The sequence below is a fragment of the Durio zibethinus genome, chromosome 1 (genome assembly GCF_047325235.1).
Source record: "Durio zibethinus cultivar Kanyao isolate XHJ-2024 chromosome 1, ASM4732523v1, whole genome shotgun sequence".
Classification (NCBI taxonomy): Eukaryota; Viridiplantae; Streptophyta; class Magnoliopsida; order Malvales; family Malvaceae; genus Durio; species Durio zibethinus.
Window position 1 is genome coordinate 37026203 of NC_143162.1, and position 23891 is coordinate 37050093.

At 31.6% G+C, this 23891-nt stretch overlaps 1 pseudogene across 1 annotated transcript; it reads left to right on the forward strand.

Annotated features, from left to right (window-relative positions):
• Window positions 1-20216: 20216 nt before the first annotated feature.
• Window positions 20217-21848, forward strand: LOC111311398 (bZIP transcription factor 44 pseudogene; annotated as a pseudogene). The gene has a single exon (XR_016346655.1). The product of XR_016346655.1 is annotated as a bZIP transcription factor 44 pseudogene (transcript).
• The last annotated feature ends 2043 nt before the right edge of the window (window positions 21849-23891 follow it).

Sequence of the window (23891 nt, forward strand, 5' to 3'; positions counted from 1 at the left end):
AATTTTATTATTTTTCATTTTTTTGAAGATGTCTATTAACATCCTAAAGCAAACTTTGCATCCGCGACTGGTCAAAGCTAGACCCAAAGATCGTCCTCAGCAAAGCTCAGGATAATGGTGGATTGACTAATGATAAATTCATTGACTTTTGAATGATTTTATGCGTAGGGGAAGGGAAAGTGAAGGAAAAAAAATCGTCCCTAAGCTGATATTTTTCAGGAAGAATTGATTTTCTCTGGCTCTGTCTGCCACTTGGGAGAACACAGTTAAACAGGTAAAGATATTGGATCACTGAAAAAGCGTCGAACAGTTGAATTGATATTGCGTTGCCAACTTGTTTACGTATTAATCTTCCTTATGAACCCTTATTTGTTAGTAGTGCTACTACTATTTTTTTTTCTTATCTAAAAAAATATGATGAAAGAAGCAAATCAAATGACAGATGCTCTATCAATGAAAATGGGTAATAAAATATAAGAACAATATATGAGCCTATGAACCAAAATTTTCTGCGGCTTATATGGGAATTTTCTTGGGAAAAATTAATCAGATGCTGATATGATAAGATCGAACCCTAAAAAGGTTAAAGTTTATGGAATTCTTTGTCACCTTATGGAAACCTCTTTTTGTTATTCAAGTACACTTTGTTGGAGTGTATGTTTCTAATTAAGTAATTAGGCTAACTAAAATAATTAAAGCTAATTAATAAACTTTTAAAAAAATGTATAAGGCTTGTACGTTTAAATGAAAGTAATTTTTTTTATTCAAACGAATTATTGTAGCCTATTTGTAGCTAATAATTTTAAGCTTAGTAAGCAATTTATTGCACATGTCTAACAAGAGTCCTATGGTAGTTAATATTTGTGTCACTCCTTGACATGTATAATAAACTTAGTGTCTAAGCTTGCCACTAATAGACATGAAAGGGTGCATGCGTCTTTACTTAATAAAATTTGAATTATTACCAACACGGATGTTTCTGTGAATTAGAAGACTTCTTGGATGATATGTTTTTTTGGGGTTTTCGACTGCCTTGATTGACAGGTTGAATGTTTCATTAACGTTGAATTGCTTATAATTTCCAGATTAACTGGTTAACTACAAAGTGTTGCTATACCAACATATCTTCTTCCAGTGACTAAATCTTCAATTGGAGGTTTATCTAAAATATGAGTTTATAAATCAATATGTTGAAACAAAATACCCAAACCATCTGCACATGATCTATTACTTTATCGTGAGATATGTTGAATTTCCTGAATCTATCCTTCTGCATGATTTACGTTCAACTCATTTCTAATTCAAGAATTGAGACAGCACAACAGCATCCAATTCAACTATAAGAGATTGGATGTTCTTAGCATCAAACCTTCTCTCATTAGAAGCAGAATATAAATAAAAAACACTTGGAATGTGATTCTCCTTAAAAATAATATATGTATTCTTTTCTTTAGTTAACATATTTTAAATTAACAAAAAAAAGTGGGAGAGAAATGATTTTTGGTTCCATTCCCACTATGAGCAAGTACTTTGAATATGTTTCCTTGTAGATTATGATAGTTTCTCTAAAAATCTTGGTTCCAGTCAACTTCCTTTCCCTGATTGGTGCAAATGGAATATTTTACAACTTTTTTTTTCATAGAAAATGTTGTCATAATCTTCTTTGTTCTTGAATTCCTACTCTCTAACACTCGAGAGATATGATCAGATTTAATTGTGAATGTTATCTGCTGACAAGCAAATATATAAGAATGTTTTGGTAAATTCAGATAATTTTTCCATATCCAAAAGAAAAAATCTCAATCTCATGCTTGCCTTCACGATGAAGGCAGATTCCAGAGTCATAAAAGACCCCTCCCTGGAGAGATACGAAGTTTGTAACAAAACTGGACCAAGACTAGATAACATGACAGCTCTATAATAGCTTGACTTTACTGTGATAATCACCTTTACACTATTCTTCCATGCACGATTGAGCTTGATATAGGAAACCCCTTATCTGCTTTTTCTTTTGGGGATGTTGATTTCTGTTTGAGACGGTTGGAGCCGAAAAGAGGGCAAAGGTTGGTGGAGGGTTTGATCTTTGATGGCTGCTTTTTTCCCTTTGCTCGTTTAAAGTAGCACGTGGTACGTTCATGCTCATCTTGGTTTTGTGCACCACGAGTCCAACAAAGCGACCCTGACTGACTTGACCAAAAAACTGAGACTGCTTGTTGATTAACTTGTAAAGATTAAAGAACAACCTGTTTAAAATCTCATAATCCGAACAAAAAGAAAGTTCCCCAGACAATCTCCCAATCTCAATTGTTAATTATGTAGCTTTTCCAGATTCTGTTTCAGGGATTTGGATAATTTGTATTGAATGTCTTTGAAATCATATGGTGTCTGCTGTCAAGGGAAAAGAAGACTTTGGCAGCTGATAGGCGAAAAGGAAAAGGAAACTCTGAGACCTACCAAACCCGCAAGTTGTTGAGATTAAAAGCTATAACCCGAAGAAATTGGGGGAAAAAGAAGAAAAAAGAAAACGTGTGAACATGATCTAGCGCATGGAAAATAGAAATTGAACTTGTTTTGGTACCCTTTTGCAAAAGCTGAAATAGACTCCTCTTTGACCCTACAAAAACCGACCATTATTTCCTTTTTCTCATCTCTGATATATTGTTTATTAATTGATCAAGAAGATTGTAGAAAAAAAGTGCAAAGAGTAATGGCAGATTGGCAGCATTTGGTTTTTGATCTATTTTTTTTATTCAGATCATATGCTAACATTAATCATGATTCAACTTTTTGAAAATTATTTAAGGATTGAAAATGAAGTTAATTAATTATTTTCCATCAACTAATGGAGCCAAAAAACAAAATAATTATGTGCCATTTTTTTCCTGCAACAACATTATTTTAAGATCAAAGGGCTAGCTAGAAAGAAGCCAAAAAATCATGATGAATACTTGAGAAAGGAAAAATGAAGAAAAGGGTATTACTGTATACTTGGAAAATAAGAAATACTTAAATGCTTATTTTTATGAGATTTTTTTAAATAAAATTATGAAAATTTTAAATTAAAATAAATAATATCTCGTAAAAAAAATATAAATTTTTACATGTGTAATCTATTAATAAAATATTAAAATATTAATTTTAATAATAAAAAATATAAAAACTACAATCACGTGCAATCGTAAGGGAAAATTAATGGGGCTAATGCAAATTCGGAATTATCAATTCTATTTGGAATATCTAATTAATTCTAAAAGAGAGTGACATGCAATTGGGTTATTTCATCTATGGAGCAATAAATTTTGAAACTTGACAGCACCACAAGAGAAAAGCCACCTGTTATGAACCTTATCTATGGTCTCCTTCATCACCGTATATCATATGTTGATAGGCAGATATCTATGGGTCTCCTTCATCACTGTTTATCATATGTTGATAGCCAGATACTTTTTCATTTGATGGGGAAACCAGTTTCTGCTGATTCCTACTTCGGACACATTGATGTGCCACCCCATCTTCCTATAATTAATAACAGGTAAAGGCGTTGGAGTTCTAACGGTATTTTACTTATAATTTTTTTAATTATTCAATCTTATAATTATTTAATTAAAATAAAAAATTATGTAAGAAGTCATTTAACAAATGTTTTGATAAATCCACGTAATTTTAAATTGTGATGAATTAATTTTAATGTAATTATTGTAAGTGATATATTAAAAATTAACTTGAAAAAAAGCAACGGTTTCAGACATTGTGGTTCAACAATTAACCACGTGTGCTTATAAAATTTTAGTTAGGTATTGACCTAAATATTCCAATTTAAGGTCCTCAAAATGCCACAATTACGTTCTTTTTTTCCTGATACATAGAACCAAGCTTGTAATTGGCATGCAAAAGCTTGGTCAAAAGCCTTGACAACATATAAATCGACAACACCTAGGATTTTCCTTTAGGAAGAAGGCATCAAATAAAAAAGTTAAAGTGAGTTTCTCCTCAATCCTTAATCTGTTCACATATGGTGTAGGACGAGGAAGTTGTTCATTGTCTACTTTAATTGAGTTCGAATAAGTAACAATCGGGTGGCCAAGGTATAAAATATTGCAAAACCATATAATATAACTAGCTTTATAAGCAGAGAATTTACCGAATTAATTAGATAAATGATAAATTTTAGGAGATATTTGATTCGCGATAATCAAAATATATTTTTGAATTGTCATTATATTTTATTTAGTTTTCACGTAACGCTGATTCATAGGTGATGTAGTAATTCAAGAAGAATTTTCTAAATGAAAGAATGTACTAACATTTCCCTCTCTCCTCTTATTTTGGATTTGGTTGAAATACAGGAACTTGGTGTGTCAAAGTATATTTGGACAAAAAAGCATATATTTAGGTAACAATCTTTTCCTGTGTGACTATCAGCTGTATTGCTTTATGCATAACAACCCTTTTTTTTTTTTTTTTGAAAGATGCATAACAAGCTTGTTGGATGGTCATTGAGATAGACCAAAATGTTACTTCAATTCAAGCTATGATTCAACAAATATTTGGGTATAATACGCTTGAGAACATGATTAATTAATAGTATATAATAAAAAAATCAGCTATACATTTGGTTTTCTTTTTCTTTTTTTATTTACACTTCAGAAAGTATGAGGACAAAATTAAATGATATTCAAATAAGTTGACAAATAATTATGTATTTATGAGATATTTTAGGAGTTTATATTTAATATATTATTAATATATATTATATACATTGTTAATAAATTAGATAATATTATCTTATTAATAAATTAAATCAAATGATTATACTTTATTATGAATAAATTTTAAAAAATATTAATTTTTATATATTTATTTTAAAAATTAATATTTTTTATTAAAAAAATAATATTATTTGATTCATTGATAATATATAAAAAATTATACATAGACAAATTAATGCATCAAATATAAACTATTTTACGATAATAATTTGGGCTAACTTCTAATTGGTTGTATCTGAATGTCCCCAAACAAAAGCAATAATGGAGAACGAAGAAAGTACAGATGTAAATATGGTCGGTGCCCCCACCATTCAGAACAACAGCTGGCATATACATATATAGCCTAAGCAACTTGGGGGCTTATTTGGGCCACTCTCTTAGTAACTTCAGATTAATTTTTCTTAAACAACACCCAATAAACAAATCAACTTTTGAAAGTTGTCCTTCCCCGTCAAGCATTTGTACAACAAAACACAACATTAGAAGTAGCCGTCAAACTAATTGTTAGGGGTATTTGATTGTCAAAAAAGTATAATAATATTTTTTTTAGAAGTTTTTAACAAATAATTAAATATATTTTTATTATTTATGTTGATTTGATATGTATGTTAAATCGATCTGATATGTTTAATGTCACATTAATTCGAAATTATTCTTATTATCTCTTACAACTTATTTATAAATATAAAAGTTTAGGTACTATTAAGGTAAGTTCATTCAACTCCTTTTCTCTTATTCTTACTTTTTTTTTATCTGAATCTTTCTGACTTATGCATTGGAATGCAAACGCAAGAACATACCATGCCTTTATCTCTAACGGCCCTTTTCCTTTGTTTTTTCAGGGATACCCTGAAGTTAGAGCTCCACATAGGTTTTTGGCACACCAGGTAAGAGACTTTTTTTTTCATTAACCAAGCATAAAGCAATGCTGTCAAGAAAGAGAACTTTAGAGGAAGGAAAGACAGCGGTCCCGATTGGAACAGAATAGAAATAGAACCATTGTCAGCATTTCGATTGACCAACCCAACCATAGGCAGGCCCAACCATGAAATAATTTCAAGCATTGATCAAACAGATACAAGCTCTCAAGAAAATATTATAAACTATAACCCCATCATAAGTTTTAAAAGTGTTTGACTTAATCACCCTTGGTCGAGAAGTTACTATCAGACAACCGAGCTACGAAAAGGTGGTAGCCTTTTTGGCCTTTAGAAAAGAAGAACACACAACCTCAACCCACCATTACCCCAGCCATAATTCAACACAGGTTACGACCAAAAAATCCAAACAAACCTCGAACCTTAACAGAACAAAGATTTAAAAGCTCAAATGTAGACCATGAAAAAAGAGCTAAAAAAAAAAGTAATTGCTGTTGAGGATGAGTTCAAGTTCCTAGAGACCTCGTCCTTTATCGAAGAAATCAAGAGAGCCATGCCTCTCAAAGGGTTTAAAATGTCGACCTTGGAAACCTACAATAATACTTCTGACACCTTCGATCATTTGAAACTTTATAGAACTAATATGATAATGCAAGAGGCAGATGAGGCTCTAATGTGCAAAGGCTTAGCTACTACACTGAAAAACGTAGCTTAGTCTTGGTATAGTAGCTTGGAACTAAGGTCAATGATAACGTTCAAATAGCTCAGCCACTTTTTTTTATCCAAGTTTATGAGTAGTCAAAGAGCAAAGAAAACGACTCTAAGTTTGATGTTAATCCACCAAGGATAGAATGAAACTTTGAAGAGTTATGTCACGCGTTTTAATGTGAAAGTTTTATAGGTCACATACCTCTAATAGATGGTGGTCGTAGCTACTTTAACAAGTGGACTCCATGATAAAAAGTACTACTTAAAGTTAACTTTGTCACTTAAATCGCCTAAAACTCCGGTCAACGTCCTATTGATAGCTGAAAAATACATAAATATTAAAGCTATGATGAAAACTAATCGAGGTGAAAGAGGCTCATCCTTCTTTCTCAGTCATAAGAAAGGCAAAGATTTCTACGATCGTCCTCCAATAAGGAAATGGCACAGACCTAGAAGCTTCAGTAGAGAAAGAAACTACACTGTACTAAATATCTCTCTTAAGAAAATTTTGATGCAAATTGAAAGAAACCTCAACCTCAGATGGCCAAAACCACTGAGACAGAACATGATAAAGAATTTAACTAAAAAATGTACCTTTTACAGAGATATAGGTCATAACACTAAAGATTGTGACTTAAAATTGAGATTAAAACTTTGATAAGAAAAAGTCAGCTTAAGAGATTTATGAGATAGAGAAGACAAGACCAATCTAGAATAAAATATAAGCAAAATCGAAAAGGGTCCATCCGGGGCAGAAAAGGAAAAGCAAAACATGAAAGAAAGAAAACTCGAGAAGATGAACCTATTCAAGAAGAGGTTCAAACAGATAATAACAGACTAATTATCGGAGTGATTAATGTGATCACTGGGGGTAGCTCCACCTCAACCAAGAAAAAGTTTAACTCAGGCATGATTATAGCAGTAGGTATCTCAACAAAAAAAATTAAAGAGATTAATTGATCTCATTTAGCTCAAAAGATCTTAAAGGAATCAAACACCCACACAATGATGCTATCGTAATCACGATCTTAGTGTACAACTATATAGTCACAAGAACCTTATTTAATAATGAGAGTTCAACCGATGTCATGTACTACGACTATATGAAAAAATGAAAATTAGTGAAAATCAATTAAAGTCGATCACCACGACAGTCATGGGGTTTAGGAATGAACAGGTACCAGTAAAAAAAAATCAAGTTTTTGATCTACTTGGGGATTGAATCGAAGATTATCACCTTGGATATAGAATTTATTTATGTAGACGTTCTATCAGCTTATAACATGATATTGGGCCAACCTAGTCAATTTATTATATGGTTTATAAGTTCAGCTTCTTATTTGAAAGTGAAATTCCCAACACCCAGTAAGGTTGAAAAAGTCCAAAGAGACTAGTCCACAATAGGACAGTGTTATGTCACAATAATAAAAGGTAGGACTAGGAAGCAAATAGGTAGTTCTACAGAAACTAAAGTCAAAATAAAGAAGGATGATCATAAAAATTTGATAAGAAGCAGAAAGTCACCAATGAGAGCTCAAAACATAAGATTAACCTTATAGAAATGTGATTTTAAGTCACTATTTGTTTTTAAGCTCTAACAAAAAGAAAATTTTTTTTTTTTAATTTTTTAAAGTAACTCTAAAGATGATCGAGCTTTTAAGCAAGTGTAAACAACCACATGTCATTTATATTGAACTAATATGCCGACCAAAATACAATATAAAATGAAAAATACATATCAATTTCACTACATACATATTCAGTAAGTTACCCATAGTATATTGATCATTATGTCGAGATATATTTTTACAAAAAATGATCTCGACCTAATTAAATAAAGAGAGATAATTGATCAAAAATCAGACTCAGATAAAAATTGATCTGAGCTGACTGAGAACCTCGTAATAATTTCATTCTAGGATAGCATTCCTAGAAAACATATGCAAATTGGAGCTAAACTTCAACATAAGGATTAGTTAATTCAACTTCTGAAAGATAATGCTTACATGTTCACTTGGACATCATCCGATATGCTCAAGATTGATACTGAGGTAATCGTTTATAGGTTACACCTAATATTAAGATAAAATCAATTTAACAAAAAAAAAAATCTCTATCTCAGAAAAACAACAGGCTATCGAGAAGAAGATCGATAAGTTACTGTAAGCAAGCTTCATTAAGAAGGTTTACTACTTGAAAGGATATTCAATGTGGTCATGATAAAAAAGTACAGCAAAAAATGAAATATGTGCATTGATTTTACTAACCTAAACAAAGTCTGGGCAAAAGATAGCTTTTTTCTCCCTAGTATAGATCGACTAGTGGATGATAACGCTGAGCATAGCCTCTTCAATTTTATGGATGCCTATGCTGGTTATAATCAAAACAAAATGCTAAAAGATGATAAGAAAGAGACAGCCTTTATTATTGATAAAGTCTTTTACTGTTACAAGATAATGTCTTTGAGATTGAAAAGTGTAGGGGTGACATATTAGAGGCTGGTAAGCAAGGTGTTTAAAAATCATATTGTCTGCAACATGAAAAAATATGTGGTCAACATATCATCAAGAGCAAAAGTTTCACCAAACACCTCAAAGACCTCAAAGAAACTTTTAACACTTTAAGAAAGTATAATATGAGACTTGACCCGAATAAATATGCTTTTGAAGTCACATTGAGTAAGTTTTTTGATAATATAATCAATAAAAAAAGGATAAAAGTGAACCTAAAAATTCAAGTGATCTTGAACATGAAGGCATCGACCTCGATAAAAGAAATACAGAGGTTAACTGGTAAAATAGCCACCCTGAGGTAATTCATGTTCAAGTTAACAAAACAATATTTGTCATTCTTCAAAATCTTTAGGAATGTCTTTGACTTTAAGTGGACTCATCAGTGCTAAAAAGCTTTTGAACGACTCAAAGAGTTCTTATCCTTTTCATATATTTTGTCCAAACTAGGACCCAATGAGATCTTTTACCTATACTTAGCTAGCACAGACCAAATCGTCAACTTGACCCTGATCTGAGATGAAAAAAAGAAATAAAGATTGAGTTATTTTGTAAATAGAGTACTAATAGGGTCAAAGACTGACTACAACGGCATAGAAAAGCTAACTTATGTTATTGTCACCTCAACCAAAAAATTTAGGTCGTATTTTCAAGCCCATATAATCCATGAACTGATCGATCAGTCACTAAGATAGCTCTTATAAAAATTTCAAATATAAAAAAAAATAATTAAATAGACGATGGAGCTCAACGAATTTGATCTACACATATTACCTAAGTTAACCTTAAAATCACAGGCACTGACAGATTTTATTGCAAAACTTACCTCGGTATACCCTGAAAGACAATTTGAGAAAAAAAAAACCTTGGATAAAGATGATTGGAAACTTTATGTTGATAGTGAATGAGCCAGTCTTATTTTAATAAGCCTAGAAGGGCTACATTACCTATATATCTTAAGTTTAAGTTTAGAGTATTCAATGATAAGGTAGAATATGAGGCATTGACAGTCAGTTTAAAGTTAGCAACAAAGCTGAACGCTTAACATATAATCACGTATAATAATTTTTTGCTAGTGATTGATCAAATAAATGAAGAGTTCAAAGTTTGAAAAGATGAGATTTGAAAGTATCTCCACAAAGCACCAACCTTGGTGGCTAGCTTCAAGAAAGTTAATGTGAAGAAGATACCGAGGTTAAAGAATTCACCAGTAGACTTTTTATCTAAGTTGGCTTCAAAAATAATAAAGAAAACCTCGAACCAAGTTCTGGTAAAAAAGCTAACACATAAAAGCACTGAAGATAAACTCGTAGGATAAATCTAAAAAAAAAAAAAATCTGGATGAAGCCAATCAAAGCATATTTTACCATGAGAGCAATACCCAAAGAAAGAATCCAAGTTAAAAAATTGATGAGAAAGGCCCTTCGGTACATAATGATTGAAAAAAAATTATATAAAAGATTTTTTAACCTGTCTTAATTAAGATGTGTTGATGTGAAAGAGGTAGACTACATCTTATAAGAAATTCATGAAAAAATATGTAAAAGTCATCTCAAACCTTGGCCATTGGCTTACAAAGTGCTTAAGTAACGTTATTATTAGCCCATCATCAGAAAAGATGCAACTTAACTGGTAAAAAGATGTGACAAGTTTCAAAGATTTACTCACATCCAACATCTTCCCTCAACCGAGCTTATTCCTATTATCAATGACTTTTTATGCAGTGAGAAATGGATATCCTTGGACCGTTCACCCTGACTATAGGTTAGAAAAGATTTGTCTTAATAGCAGTAGATTTTTTAGTCTGTGACTTTTTAGGTAGTGAGAAATGGATATCCTTAGACCGTTCACCCTGACCATAGGTCAAAAAAGATTTGTCTTAATAGAGGCCTTAACTACCACCATAGAGGCCCAAGTTAAGAAATTCGTGTGAAAAAACATAGTTTGTAGATTTAATTTATCTTGGTCTATAATAACAGACAATGGTAAACAATTTAAAAACTCAAGGTTCAAGGAATGATGTTTAAGCTTTCATATCGACTTTAGGTTCACGTCAGTTGTCTACCCTTAGTCTCACGAGTAGGTCGAAGCCACAAACAAGATAATATTAAAATATTTAAAAAAAGATTTGATATAGCAAAGAAAAAATGGGCTGATGAGTTACCATGAGTGTTATGGGCCCTGAAGACAACCACGAAGGTACCCACTAGTGAAATCTCATTTCATTTGGCATTTGAAACAAAGTTTGTGGTACCTGTTGAGATTAACTTTTTGAGCTTAAGGGTCGAATTAAGGTCAAAAGAGAAAAATAAATAAGTGCTTGGGACCGACTTTCACCTCGTTGAAGAATAGAGGGATAGCCGCTTACAATAAAAAATGGCTAATTATTATTATAATAAAAGGGTTCAACGTAAGCACATCGGGAAGGATAACCTAGTACTTACAAAAGTAAAGGTCTCAGGAATAGATGATCGATGTAAAAAATTAACCCCAACTTGGGAAGGATCATATATTGTTAACAAAATCATATATGATGTAACTTACAAACTACAGGACTTGAATGACGATGTCATCCCAAGGACATGAAACATAGATAATTTAAAAGTCTATTATTAATAGCTTAGTCTAAACTGAGTTCACACTTGTATTTTATACTCGAATATAGAATTCAAATTATGTTTAACGAGCTTACATCTACCAATTTAACAAAATCAAACCTACAATTTTGATGGATTCTCAAGTTAATTTAATCCAAGAGATTATGCAAATCTTTAGTTTAGTTAATCGGGTTGAAATTTCTATGATTAATCGTACTAAAATTTATGTGAATAAAGGAAAAATTATGATAATAAAGCTAAGCTGAGTTGACGTTTAGACTGATCTGATTAAGAAGTTATATTGATTAACTGTTATCAACCAATGATGTCAAGCAAATCATTTTTACTTGAGGTCATTACCAAAAATTGACCTCATACATTAACAAAAAAATTACAAAAATTAAAAATAAAAAGTTAAAAGAATAATTCATCAACAACATCAGTAGCAGTAATAGTGGGAACAACATTATCATCAGTGGAAGTAGTAATGATGACTTCACCCTCATCGACTTTCTCCACCTTATGCTTAAGCCCTAGAACTGCTTTCAGCTCGACTTTTAAGGCTTCATCATAATCATTCTCTTTCTCTTTTTTATCAACCTCAGGCTAAATTAGACGAGGCCTTAATCTGATATTGTTGATATCAATATAAAAAAGGTCAAGGTTGAGGGCAAAAAATTTAAATTGCATTTTATCTTTAGTTAGCTGGAAAGCATCGAGCACATTCTTCCTAGAGAACTCCACTTTCATTTGAAAACATTAATTGGAAGCCTTGAATATCTTTACCACTTTCTTTTTCAGGTCTTCCTTTATTTTCTCCCTAACCTTAAGCTTAGACCTCAGCTTTGTTATCTCAGCCTGAGCATTATTAAGCTTGAGCTTGGCTTGCTCTTTTATTAAGTCAACTGAGGCTTTGTCCATCAAGACGACCTTCAGTTTTGCTGTTAGCTAGTTAATTTTTTTTTTCTACTCAATTTTTTTTTTGTAGGATACATTGAGGCTAGATCTAATATTGCTTAGCTTGTTTGAGCTTTTCTTGTGCTCCTCAACTAAGATAGCCATGTCCTTCTCAACCCTAAGCAGGTGGGCCATTACGAGGTAGGAGTGGTGAAGGGTTTCACCAATGTTCTACAGCGGTTAAAGGAGAAATTTTTGTTGGACTATACAAAATGAACTTAGCAAAATAAAGAATACTAATAAAACTAAGCTGAAGTCAGTCACTGTTTACCAAGAGAAATGACCATGACTTTACTGAATCTCCTTGTCACAATCAGGTTAATTATAGGATCATTAGCAAGAATGTACTCAAAGCTGGTGAAAATTTCTCTAAGTTGGGCCTTAATATCCTAGCCGCAAGGTTATCGAGAGTGAAAAAAAAGGCAAGGGGAGAAAGTGTTGGTGCCGATGTGGAAGATAGATTTTAACTAGCCTTAGCTTTTATTTTTTGACCTACAGAAGAGCTATGTAATAAGGTATTGACAACTTTGTCTGTGCCAAGAGACGAGGCCCCAAGCTAAATTTTTTTTTAGCCTTTCTTAGGTCTAAAGGTGTGTTGGTATCGCCCGAAGTCAAAATCGTTGTTACTAGCCATCTTTACAAAATTGAGCTAACAGTTAGATAAAAATCAGGTTAAAGTAAAATTTTACAAGTTACCTTAAATCTATCATAATACTTCATCTCGTTTATTACTTTTAGGGAGATCAACTCGTGAGTATCAATGACAACATCCCTTTTTATGAGTATATTCTAAAATTTTGTCATAATTTAATAGATCCAAGATGAAAAGAGCTACCGGTACATCCATGAAAGTGTCAAGCATACTTATTATTCTCAGGCCTCAACCTAGGAAGCAGCCTCAACCCTGCACTCAACATCTTTATTTATTTTTTTCTTTTTTAGGCAAAGAAAGAGCAGTTTCTAATTTTTTATTAAGCTCAGACAATCAACAAGTAATTTTTTAATGGGTTGAATTGTTATGTAGTATCATTTACTATCATTATGGTATTTTTAAGATAAAAGAACTCTCTAAATAAAGCAAGAGAAAAAAAAATATTTAAATATTGACAAAGAATGATAAAGGCAATTATGTACTGTATAAAGTTATGAGTAAGCTGAGTGGTAGTCAAATTATAAAAATTAAAAATTAAAACAAATAAAGGATGTGGTGAAAACCTCAAACCAACCACGAAGGAATCCTAATACATATAGAGCCAATGTAACTCTAGTCTATTAGTGATCCAGTCTGAGGAGTTTGACATTAGTATACTATACCTCTCTTAGGGAAAAAGGAAAGTCGTAGCCAGATAACGGATGTGATAAGTTGAATACATGTTAAAACAATATTCAAGATTTGCTCTACCCTTTAGTTTACTTATCACGTCCTTGGGGATCATGTCGAGGTCACAGAGAGTATATATAGAGAACTTAACCAGTTTGTTTTACACCATAAGGTTGTCTTTTTTGTTGTCACTTTTTTTGGTTGAGGTACTCCATTCCTCTTGTTTTTTCACAAAACCCTTCTTTTTAGAATCTTCACCACTAGAAAATTCTGACTTATAAGTAAGAATAAGATTCTAAAATGAAACAATGGCTGAGAGTAACTTAATTCTGGAAAAAGAAAAACAAGGTGGAGACCCTTTAGGAAAGAAAGATATCTCAATAAGAATTAACTAAGGGAGAATAGAAATGACAAATAGATCATTGCTAGAGAGAGAGAGCAAAAGAAAAAGTAAATTGATGAGATTGAATGCTAGAAGGGAAAACAATCAAAGATGAAAAAAGGTCAACCATAAAAGATGGATCGATCTGAGATATAAGAAAAGATGGTGGATTTTGTAGGTTGAAGTCAATTTGAGCACATAGCTCTTTCGTGCTCAAAACATGTTCTCCTCTTGCTTGAGCATTCTCTTCATTTTGTTGCTATCTTTCTATGGATATCGAATTGAACTAGTAGGCTATCATCTCATAATTATGGACCTCGATAATTAGTGAAATCATATCGTCATCTTGTTATCCCTGTTGACCTCCCTTAAGTTCTACCTAGTAACCTCTAATCTCCCCAGAACACATACTAGAAGACATGGTTAAACATACGTATCGAAAAAAGTGTGAAAAAACTTTAAAGGTAAAAAAACTTTTGAAATTGAAAAGTTCAGGTCGAATTGAGAGTAAAAAAAAATAGAAAGGTGAAAAATAGAAACCCCAAAGGCTCTTTATATAGACACGTCGGAGATTAGACAAACGACATAGGTTGCACCACGTGTCGAAACAAAGGTGGGAATACATCTTTTTATCTTCTTCCTTTAAATTTTCTTGCTTAGACTACTTCTCTTCTTATTTAATACTATCAAACTGATTTAACTGGATGAACTCTAGGTCGGACCAGCTAAACCAGATGACTTTTCAGTGCAAACCAAGAACTCAGTTCACCATTAAAGTTTAAAGTAGAGGCACAAATCCAAGCTTTTGAAATAAAATACAAGTCTCACAACGACCAGATGAATTCCAACACTAACCTCGAATCATTCCTAACAATTATCATCTCAGCAACCTTTAAGTTAGCTACGAACTCAACCCATGATGCACGCGCGAAATCAAACAACCACAAAGTCGAACCGTGGCTCAAAACCAATCATCTTATAAGACCAACCTCTTTTTATAACATCAGCTTCAAGAAATCCAGGTTGTCTCTTTTTGCTAATCTGCTCTACACTAAAAGCGTCAAACATACATTCAACAATCTAATATTCAGATTGTTTGGTGGGAAAATAAGTGTTAAGGGTATTTGATAATAAAAAAGGTCTAGTGACTTTTTTTTAGAAGCTTTCAACAGATAATTAAAAATATTTTTATCATTTGTATCAATTGACATATCAGATCGATCTAATAATTTAATGCCACATCAACTTAGAATTGTTTTTATTATCCCTTGCTGATTCTCTACAACTTTTTTATAAACATGAAAATCTAAACACCGTTGAGACATTCATTTAATTCTTTTTTTTTCATTCTTAATTTTTTTCTGGCCTAAATCTTCTTGACTTATATGTCACAATACAAATGCAATGAAAACACCCTACATTTACCTCTAACCGCTATTTTCCTTTGTCCTTCCAAAAATGTCTCGGGATCAGAGCTTGACACAAACACCAACCAAAGCCCGAAACCAATCCCTCTGTCTATGTGTACTCTCTTTCACACAGCACTTTTTTATTTCACCGTAAACATTTTGTTAGCTATAGATTATGGTTTTACTTTTAGGCATGGATCTTTGCACTTTCTTTTGTGTTGTCACAATCTTGGAGGGACCCGAATTTGTCATCCCATAAAATCACCAACCCACCATGAACGTTTCATATATTCGTAGTAAACACTAACAAAACTTTACTCTCCTATGGCAATAATTGAGGTGAATGTTCATATTTTTAGCAACCCATTTTGATTTTAAAGCTTTTTTTTTTTAAATTGTAATTTGAAAACAAAAAAATTAAAAATATTAAAATTTAAATATTAGATCTAGATAAATTTTTTAAAAATAATTATATAAATTAATTGATTTAATTTTTTTCAATATTTTCATTTAAATAATTAATTATACTAGCCAGCTACTATAGTCCTTTTGTCATTGCACGTTAATGTTCCCAAGGATACGACTGTTGTTTTATGTTACATTCAAGCTTATTTTTTTATTTTTTTATTGGGATCGAGGATATAATTAAATGCTAAGTCGATATATTTTTGTTTTGTGTTGCATTAGAACTTGATTAAATACACCACTTGTTTGACATTAATCATCGATTTGATCCAAGTGGAAAGTCTACTAATTAGTAATTACCTAGCTATGAAACTACAAGTATGAAGAGAAATCAATGTGTTTTGGCATGCATTTATGCCGGTCCTGATCAATGGTCATTATCAAGAACCTGCCCTAGGAATTACTACAACTAAAATCACCAAACTACGAGTTAAAAAAAATAAAAATAAAAAATAAAAAGCTTCTAGTACGTAAACACAAGGAAGGATCCTGGTAAAATCAGATGGATTTCCCTACATTCATATCTTTTCTCCTTGCTTTATTTTTTATGGCAAGATGTTTCATTTTTTAACAAAAAAATGTCATAGTTTGAGGATAGAAAATGGATCATAAATATAAAGATTTGAATTTTAAATTTTTGAATATTATTTCCAAAGGATGTCGAAGAAAAAATATATATGGAAACTCTGGGGACTCATCCATAACAGTGCTTTAACTATTGCTGGTTGCCTTTGGCGTGATGATTTGATCAGCAGTTCAGCTATGAACATGTTAATTTCATCAAATTTCATAACATTGTCGGCCAGTGATACTATTATTAAAAGATCATGTGCATTAAAGATCGTCCGGAGAATATTAGATCACGGAAAACTTAAGAATAAGATCCTCAAACTACAATTTAAGTATTGGTAATCACACTTCTCATTGTAAATACTTCTTTATATATATATAAAAAAAAAGGTATGTATAATTTTTTTATATTTAAGATTGTTAGGATTTAAATTTGATAATCAAAATTAAAAATTTAGTATTCCATCAATAATAGACCATACGGCTGTTGGCAAAAGGTACGTATAAATGATCAGAGAAAGTCTCATTAATTTTCTTTTATATTTTAATTAAAAATAGAAATGTTTCTATTCTACCAATTGGAACATAAAACGGAGTCTATGTTATATAGGATTGTGTGTTTTGCATTATCATGGCTTTAAACAGGGTAAGCATATATGGAGTACTGTCATGTTCCTTTTGCATTTCATGTCTTTAATAGGGTTAGCATTTGGAAGAGATAAAATAACTTTAATGTTCTTTTCTTTTTGTGCTAAAGCAAAGCATGGGATTGGATGGTGTCATTTTCAGTGACATGGGCTTGCTCAACTATACTAACACAAAGGGGAAACCTGGTGATCAAATAGGCAAACAGTTTTAGTAGATGGAATATTCTAAAGTATAACTCAAGTTTGAAGGGTGGTATTTTTCCGATAGTTATTCTGCAACTGCTTCATCAAATAAATACATTTATAACAATGTTGATAATTTTCTATTTTTTTTTTCTAGAGAAAAGTCAGAGACCTTGAATTTAAATAAAGATAATAGAAAAAATGTGGAGTTTTCTAGCTGCATAATTGTGCTTTTCACCCAAGTTTTCATTGAAAGTCTAATTTCTCTGATCCGGTTTTCCGTTGTCAGGTAGCATTAATTCTTTATAAAAGATTTACTTATGATCACGCGCAATTGTCATGGGAATCCTTTTATCAATGCCATTTGCATCTTTTTCTATCTGCAAGTTGAAAGTAGACCATTGTTTCTTTCCTTCCAAGTCTCTTTCACAAACAAGATAAGCAATGAAGATCATCCAAATCTCTACTATCCACAAGAAGGTTGGGTTGGCAGCTGGAACAGTAGTTGTAGGCAGATGAAAGAAAATGGAAAAAAAAAACCCCATCCCTGTAACTGTTACATTAACATGACTGGAGTCTATCTTTTTTGCAAAGAATGGAACGAGAAATCTAGAATTGCACCAGATCTACAAAATCCAAGAAATAAAGGAAACTGATTCAAGACAATTGAATTAAGTGATAGATAATAATGGTCTGTCAAGCTTAATATTCCTGTTTCTGGCGAATATGATTTGCATGTCATCTTTGCAACTTGAGATTGGATTCCTGAGTTCCAACATTTATTAAATATATCAGAAACTGCTATTAGTGTCATCGCCCACATGGGTGGCTTGCAATTAAGGCTGGTTTTGTGGTCCAAGCTGCTAGCTAGCTAGTAGGTGTTGAGGCATTAATTTTTGTTTTTTTTAAACTTAGGTTTTATGGGATGTTGTCTTTTGCTATGTGTTTCACGATTCTTCAAAGCAATGATCAGTAGCGCCAATTAAAGTCTAAACCTTGATAGTTACTTTGTGCTACAGCCTCGGCTTTAGCACCATTCCTGAAGCTGCTGTGCGCACGGGGATGCTTTTGTTTTTAAAAGTTGGTAAAAATAACAAACAAGTCCCTGAATTTTATCATTTTTTTTGGAAAAATTCTTATATTTTTATTATCCTCAAATAAATCTTCAAAGTTTAATTTGTTTCTAAACAAACTCTTATTTTTTAATTTGTATATAAATAAGTCTTAAATTTTAGTTTATATTTAAATTAATTTTCATTTAGATATAAATTAAGGAGCAAAATTTTATTTAAGTACAATTAAAATATAAAAATTTATTTAAAAAATGAAATAATTTAAAGAATTTTTTTAGTATTTTAACTTTAAAAGTTTTAATGAAAAAAAGTTGGTCATTTTATATAAAATAAGCCGTGATGATTTTTTTTTTAGTATTTAATAAGGAATTGATGCGATGAAAAGAACAAGGTGCCCTCTTTTTATTACCAAAGAAAAAAAATTTGAACCAACTTTTTCTATTCAGGTCCAGTGAAGAGCTTCAATATGGCAAGCAATAATTATACATGATCTGCCTAGAAATCCGATTCGCCTTTCTTCCATTATTTTTTTCAATTATGTTTTAATACATACATTTAAAAAAAAAAATTTTGATAAATCTGTTCAGTCTTTCAATAAAAATAAGATATGTGGTATCTGATAAAATAAAATAAATAATTATAAATCTTACATTCGAGATGATACTAATAAATAATTATTGTCAAAATTCGAACTTAACATTTTTTTATTAGAAAAAAATAATTTTAATCGATTGAATCAAAAATTTATTAATAATTCGTATAACATCAACATTTATATACGTGATTTTCATAATTTATGAGTTGATCTTATAATGTGAATGATAATATTGAATGGATTAAAAAATAGTAAACTCGATTTTGGAATATATTTTATATATTAAAAAATAATAAATAAAAAAGTAAGGAACAGAATCAATCCTTGAAAATATTTTTATGACTATTGGATTGGTAGTACTAGTATTAATTTTAATTTATTATTTTTTATGATGGAATATGACAAAATAACTGATAAATATTAAAATTTATTATTAGAATAAAGGTAAAAAAGAAACAAAACAACTTCCTCTTTGGAGAAATCAAACAAAAGTTCTCTGACTTCTGATCTAGCCTTTAATATATAATAATAAGGGTGGGGCAGAGGCTGAATTGATGGGTTATTCTACTACTAGTACTCTTGTTTGAATATTAAAAAAAAAAAAGGAAAAAAAATCTTTTATGGGAAAAATCAATTATGTCAGTATTTAAAGATTAAAATTAAATAAATTAAAAAAAAAAAAGCAAGGGTCTGTGAGAACTCATTAGAAAACGATTAATAGTAGCACTAATCTTTTTTTAATGCCTAAATTAGCTTTTCAAGGGTTTGAAATGCCATTCCATCCCTAAGATTCCTTATGGTTTCGTGCAACTGCCACTTGTCTGAAAAGCACTGTGCTGAATTAAACAGTTAATTCTGGTACTGGCGGTGAAAGCACGGGTACAAGTAGCAGTAAAAGAAACTAGCAAATAAATAAAACGATAGAAAACCTGAAATGGTAATGGTTAAATAATAACTTGTTGGTCACCAGCTGGAATTGGACGGTTGTCGAAATTTCGTCCCCACCCGCATTCCTAATGGACTTCAACAACTCTCAAGAAGCAGTTTCCAATGCTCTTTTCTTTTTATTCGCATTTTTATTTTATTTTTATTATTTCACCATTTTGCAAACTTTCTTTCACTTACTTTTACACCCTTTTTTAATCTATAAATTGCCTTCTGAATTCTCTCAAAAACCTCTTCCAGTTTTGCTCTCTTCCCCCATATAGAATTTAGGCTGTTTCTGCTCTCTTCTTGTTTTCCTTTTCCCTTAAAAGAGCCGAGGCTCTGCTGGTTTTGGTCCACTATCTCTATTAGCTCTGTTTTTCCTGGTTTCCTCTGTTTCTTTCATATACTTCTGGTGGGTTTTTGCCCTTCAATGGAGGGTTTTGGTTGTTAAACTTTGGATGTTAGAGTCCACACCAAAGACCCAACGCGTCAAACTCTCAAAAAAAACTTCATTTTTCAGCAAAGAAAATATCTTGTTTTTGCTGAGATTTGCTGTTCTTTTTTTTTCTTCCAAAGGAGCTATCTTTTCTTCTTTTTTTTTTTTTTTTTTTTATAGCTGTTGTAAATCTTCATGCGACATAAGTTGTTGTTGTTGATGTTTGAGATTCATGTCTCCAGTTGTCAGTGAAATCCTCAGATCGGGGTTTATGATAAATTCCTCACTCAGACGCAGGACCCATCTTGTTCAATCTTTCTCAGTTGTCTTCCTCTATTGGTTCTATGTTTTTTCATAAATAAACTTTTGCTTGCGTTTCATTATATATATAATAATAATAATAATAATAATAAGTCAAATATATAACTGTCTAGATTAGCTTAAGATCACTAGTATCGGGGTCCTGTCATCTTGGAGGTTAGATTAATCCTGAAATATTAGTCTTTTTTTTTTCTTTTTTGAAGTTTTAGCAGTGATTTTGGTGTAGATATAATATGGCTTCGCCTAGTGGAAATTCCAATTCCTCAGGTTCCACTCTGATTCAGAACTGTGGCTCTGAAGAGGACTTGCGACAGTTGATGGATCAAAGGAAAAGAAAGAGAATGGAATCAAACAGAGAATCAGCAAGAAGATCCAGGATGAGAAAACAGAAGCACTTGGATGATTTAGTGGCCGAAGTGACACAGCTAAGGAAGGATAATAACCAAATTCTTACAAGCATCAACTTCACCACCCAGCACTATTTGAACATTGACACTGAGAACTCAGTTTTGAGGGCTCAGGTGATGGAACTAAGCCAAAGACTGGATTCTTTAAATGAGATCCTCAATTATCTCAACCCTCCCACAGCAAGCAATGGGTTGTATGAAACTGAGCCATTTGAAACAAGCGCTGACAGTTTCACCAACCCTTTCAACTTGCCTTATCTTAACCAACCAATCATGGCCTCTGCCGACTTCTTTCAATACTGATCCATCCTCATCACCATCTTCATTTCTAAATGGCTGAAACAAAATCTGTGGATGTCTTTACATTCACTTATTGGTGTGTTATTTTTTTTTTCGTGTGGGCTTCAATGAGTGGAGAGGAAAAAAAAAAGAGAGGGAATTATTATTTTTCCCCTTCTTTTATGTTGGTGTTATTATTAATATTTTAGTAAAATATTAGTCTTATTCCTACCTTAGAAGATGATGCAAAAGATGACTGTAAGAGAAATGGCAACTAGTAAGTAAAAGCTGCTTGCTAGGGATAAAACTATGAGTTTTGTGTAAATGGGAATTTCAGATATAAAATATGGTGTGAAAGGGTTGTGGATTATGTGGTCACCCATGTTATGTATTAGTATATATTAATTTCCTTCACTTGTTTGGTGTCTTCTTCTTCCTCCCATTCTTCATGATTGATGGTGTCTTCTCTTCTTGTATGCAAGTGAGAATAATTCTCTTGCTCTTTCTCTCTCTCTTTGCACATAATTGCTAATGCCAAAAGGGTTATCTTTGATTGACACAATTGTTGCATGTTCAGCCGATCCGTTTTATTCCAAGAGGCAAAACACTAAAGTCCTGCCTTTGATACACCTTAATTAAAATCATAAGTATATGCCAACAATTATTATGCATTTTATTAAATAGAATGATGAATTTTTAATTTTAATAATTTAATCTTCGTAATCTCAAAATATATATAAAAAAATGGCGATTTGGTACGTTAATTCATTCATAAATATGACTCTGACAAATTGAAGACCTATCAAATGTTATAGTAACTGTAGTTTCAAGTTTCTTATTACTTTTTTTCGTTCCTACGCTTTATTATAACATATGGAAGGAAACCTTTCAGCAAAAAAGAAAAAGATTCCTACATATATGTAAGCAATGATTAATAAAGTAATTAGCAAGTTTAGGTAATTCATTCTATGATATTTCTTTAAACATAAGGAGTCGGTTTGCTTGGGTTGCATGAAATTTGTTCCTTGTTATAGACTCTTGGAAAGAAATCTGAATACCAAGAAACGAATTTCATTGCCAATCAAATTTCTGTTTGTTGATTCTTGTGCCACTTTGAGGAAACACCCATTGTTTTGCTCGAGATTCAATGTACAATGTTTAACCAAAGTTTTAAAAATTTTGTTTCCATATAAAATTAAACATTTTCGTGTTTGAATTATGAAACCCATTCAAAAAGCGAGGGCTATAACATAATCATGCACCTAACTTATGGCTTATATGCATGTGTTAAAACTTTTATATCTTCTGAAATTTTGATCTTTTATAAACAAAAATCCAATGCTTTTGATATTTTCAATTGTAATGAGTTTTGAAGGTTTTGAAACAATTCGTATGACAAGTTTATTAGCAAAGGGAAAAAGAAGAATTGAACAAAGACAAGTAGACAAAACAATTTGACTAAAAAATAAGCCACCATTGTTAAAGTGAAAGAAAAAAGTGAAGCTCATCGATTCGTGGGGGTGTCTCCACTGTGACGCGCGTTGAACCAATCTTCATTTCCCAGAAATTTCTTTTTCTAACATTCATTAGTTTCCTCCAATTATACTTGTTTAAAGCAATAATCCACATTAAGCATACTGGCCATGTACTTGTACTTTTTTAAAGTTGACCCTTTAGGTCAGTGATGTGGGCTGGCATGTCCCCTTTAGATTAGTTTAATTGAGATGCCATCGTACCTTACCAATACTTAATTTAATTGCTTAAAAAAATCCGATTAATTAATATTTATAGCAGCTTGAAGATGTAATAAGATATTGTAAATATTAGAATTTGAATAACAAATCTTTTAAATGTTATTTTAAAAATAATTATTTAAATTAACTAAATTAAGTTTTAAATTAATTATTGAAATCTATTTAAATATTATTTACGCCGGTTAATATTACAAATTTCTTTTATTTTTTGCCCTCAGTTTGTTTCCTTCTTGTTGAAGGAGGGAAGTGATTATAACATTTTTCATTTTTCTTTCATCCATTTTCGTTCTCTTTGCCTTCCTACAAAACACACACTGTTTATAGAATGGAATCTTATACAAGATCCTCCTTTGCTGCATAAATGAAACAATACATACCACAAATACAAAAAGATTTGAAAAGAAGCCGACTTGAATTAAATAGAGCTTACTTTCCCTCCATTTATTGATTCCATTTGTGCCTAGAAATAGAAAATGTTGTTGCTTTATAGTGCAAGAAAATGCTAATGGAGGTTACACCAATTAAATTGGAGCCACCCAAAGGCAGGCAAGAAAGTGGGTGAATTTAGGTAGATAATGCATTTTCTAATACAGGGCATGAATATCTATAAGAGTAACCAAAGGAGACAATATCATCTGCCATTAGCATTAGAGTTGATAAAATGGACCCGAATTAAAAGCATTACCCGATTGACATCCTTTTC